Source organism: Tamandua tetradactyla, chromosome 10, assembly GCF_023851605.1.
Source record: "Tamandua tetradactyla isolate mTamTet1 chromosome 10, mTamTet1.pri, whole genome shotgun sequence".
Taxonomy (NCBI): domain Eukaryota; kingdom Metazoa; phylum Chordata; class Mammalia; order Pilosa; family Myrmecophagidae; genus Tamandua; species Tamandua tetradactyla.
In genome coordinates, this window is record NC_135336.1 from 38,966,484 (window position 1) to 38,969,783 (window position 3,300).

A 3,300-nucleotide genomic window follows, 5' to 3' on the forward strand; every position below is an offset into this window, starting at 1 on the left:
AAAAGAGGAAATTGTCATAATCCCATCATTTTAACCAATCATGTTTCCTTTTTCCATATTCCTTTTTCAATCCATGCCCATATATAAATAATTTCATGTATTAGATATTATGGTATGGATGCTGTGCTGGTTTGATGCTATTATGTACCCCAGAAAAGGTCATGATCTTTTAATCCATTCCTGTGGGTACAGACCTGTTGTGGGTGGGACTTTTTTATTAGGTTTTTCAATTGAGATGTAACCCACCCAATTCAAGGTGGGTCTTAATCTTTTGCTGCAGTCCTTTATGAGAGGAAAAAGGGAAGAAAAAGCTGAGAGAGCTCAGACAGAGAAAAGCCCCAGAGATGCTAAGAGAGAACCAACAAAGCCACTGGAACCAGAGCTGAAGGCAATGAAACCCAGGAGCAAAGGACCAGTAGACACCAGTCATGTGCCTTCCGATGTGACAAAGGTGTCCTAGACACCATCAGCCTTTCTCCAGAGTCCAGATATCATTCTCTTGATGCCTTAATTTGGACATTTTCACGGCCTTAGAATTGTAAATGTGTAAGTTAATAAATTCCATTGTTAAAAGCCAACCCATTTCTAGTCTATTGCATTCTGGTAGCTTTGGTAAACTGAAAAAAAGATGCAATTTCATATTCTTTTTCACTTGTACCACCATTTCCTCATGGTTTTTTATTGTCTTAGTTAATATGATATTTCAAAGCTGCATAATAATTGACTGTTCTACCTTCATGATGAGACATTCACAGTAGACAAATAAGAATTATGAAGATGGGAACTGAATTTTAGCCTAAGTAATAATCCTAACCTCCTAAAAAGTTTTATTTTTAGAGAAAAAAAGACTTTAGCAACATTGTAATTCGAAGAGGTATAAACAATTTGTCAATTTAAAGAGAAAAATCAGTCAAACCAATTATTAGGTGTGGGAAGATAAAGAATCTATCAGCTGGTTGGATTTTCACTTTTCAACTGATTTTTTCAGTTAAGCAATTGGGAATCCAGTGAGAATGACCTTTCTTATGCAGTTGCTGAGCAGAATAAATAGTGTTTGCCATATGCCTGGGTTCTACAGTGGATGCTTTTTTCCTAAAGAGCATTTCCTAATAGAAAGTACTCCTACTAAAATCACACCATGCCAATTCTATGGCAATAATTTAATTATGCCAATTAAAATGCAAATTATTCCACAAAACACTATCAGGACCCAGTCTCTCTGAGAAACTTCTGAACAAAAAATTCAATAGTGCTCAGCAGTTTGCCCTTCATGGGTGGAAATTAGGAGTCAAATACAATATGATTCATAACTTCATGGAACAGTTGCTGTGGGTGGACTTATGTCACTCACATCCCCTTTTACACCCCTGGTTACACCCCCTTACCTTTTACTTTCTCAGCTTCTCAGTGGGGTGCAGCAACCAAACCACCCTTGGTTTTTTTTTTAAACCCTAGTATAAAAACTTGGGCAGCAAAGACATGGCAAAAAAAAACAAAAGCTCTTATTCTAAACTCTATGAGTGTCATATCAGGCAGCCAGCTTAGAGCTTGAAATGTCTTTTCTATGGTTTGGAACTGTCTCCACAGCCCATCCAATTTATAAGCAAAGGTGATTACAGCTCATCACAACCCACTTGAAGCATTATATCAAGATGGGTATAAGCTACTAAAATTACAGCTAAGTCATTTTTGAATGAATCTTCACATAGCGATCATGCTTTGCCTTATTTTGAGATTTCCTAATATGTCAAAGGGGGTTGCAAAGTTTCCCTATAAGGAATTATATCTGCATCTCTCATGTACTCTGATTAAGGCAGCGTGGGGGTATCTGAGAGCATCTTGTGGAGACCGCACGGTGGGTTGGTCAGAAATGACAGACTCTATTTCAGCTGAAGGAGTCCTGTATCCTATTGTGTCACACTGTTGGGGCTTAGCCCCTCCCCACACCTCAACCTGTCTGTAGCCCCTCAGACGTTACAGCTCCGTTGCCTTGCGATGAAAGGCAAGATTTGGGAGGTAACTACAAAGGACTGATTTCACACAGTCTCCTTGGATATCAATCTTCCTTCTGAATCAGTGGCTCACCTGGTGTCACAGGGATAGTGATGATCAAAGGGATTCTTTCCGGCAAAGACTAGAAATGTGGATCATTTATTTATTTATTTATTTATTTTATAAAAGCCAATGTCTGTGTGAACCAAAAACAGAGAATGACATTCTGACCAGCTAACTTTCTCCCTGAAGCTTTGGTGAAATGAGATTTTCTTTGCTTCCTATTTTTATGCCGTCTTATAGTGTTGCTGGCATAGGTAACAATCTCACTTGGCGCTTCTACAGTGCTTTTCATCCAATGATTTCAAAGTGCTCCACAACAGGAGTTCATCCTCACTGCAGGGCTGGGAGGAAGGTCAGCTCTATTATGCCTACGGAGCAGATGGGATGCCGAAAGGTGATGTGACTTATATGGGTGCCCTGCAAAGCTTTGGTAGTAGAAGCAGGTTAGAGCCAAGGTTCCTAGTTCCTAACTCAGTGTGCTGTTCACTTGTTCAAGCTGATCTGGCCTCTTCTTCTAAGGCTGACTATTACACCAGAACGATACAGCTTGTTAAGTGTGTTTTACTGGAAAGCCATCCACCCAAGGGGTCTGAACTCAAGGAGAAACTAGAAACCCAAATAAAAAGAGGTTTGATTTGTATTTGAAAACTACTTTTCACTTATTAAGAACTTGAACAAATAAGCCTAAAGAGTTGGTATGAATTCAATCAATTTCAGTACTTGAAAATACCAAAGCACTAGCAAGGAAGTCAAGCAACAGGAATCTTATACACTGCTGTTGGGAATGTAATTAGTACAACCACTTTGGTAAACAGTTAAGTAATGGCTTATAATATTGAACACACATATAGAGTTCGACCTGGAAATTCCAGTCCTACATATGTATGCCAGAAAAATTCGTGCACAGGTGCATTAGGAGATGTGTTTTTAAAAAATTCACAGCAGCATGTTCATAATAGAAAAAAACAGAAAGCAACTAAATATGCATGACATATATGCTTTTTTCATAAAATGAAATATTATGCATTAATGAAAATGAATGAACTATGTCTTCACACACGAAAAACATTGGGTAACCCTTATATCTTAGTTTCCTAGAGGTACCGTAACAAAGCCACCCAAACTTGGTGACTTAAAACAACAGAAAAACAAGGTTTGGGAGCCTAGAAGTCCAAAATCAAGATGTTGGCAGGTCCATGCTCCCTCTGAAACCTGTAGATGAGGATCCTTCCTTGCCTCTTCCTA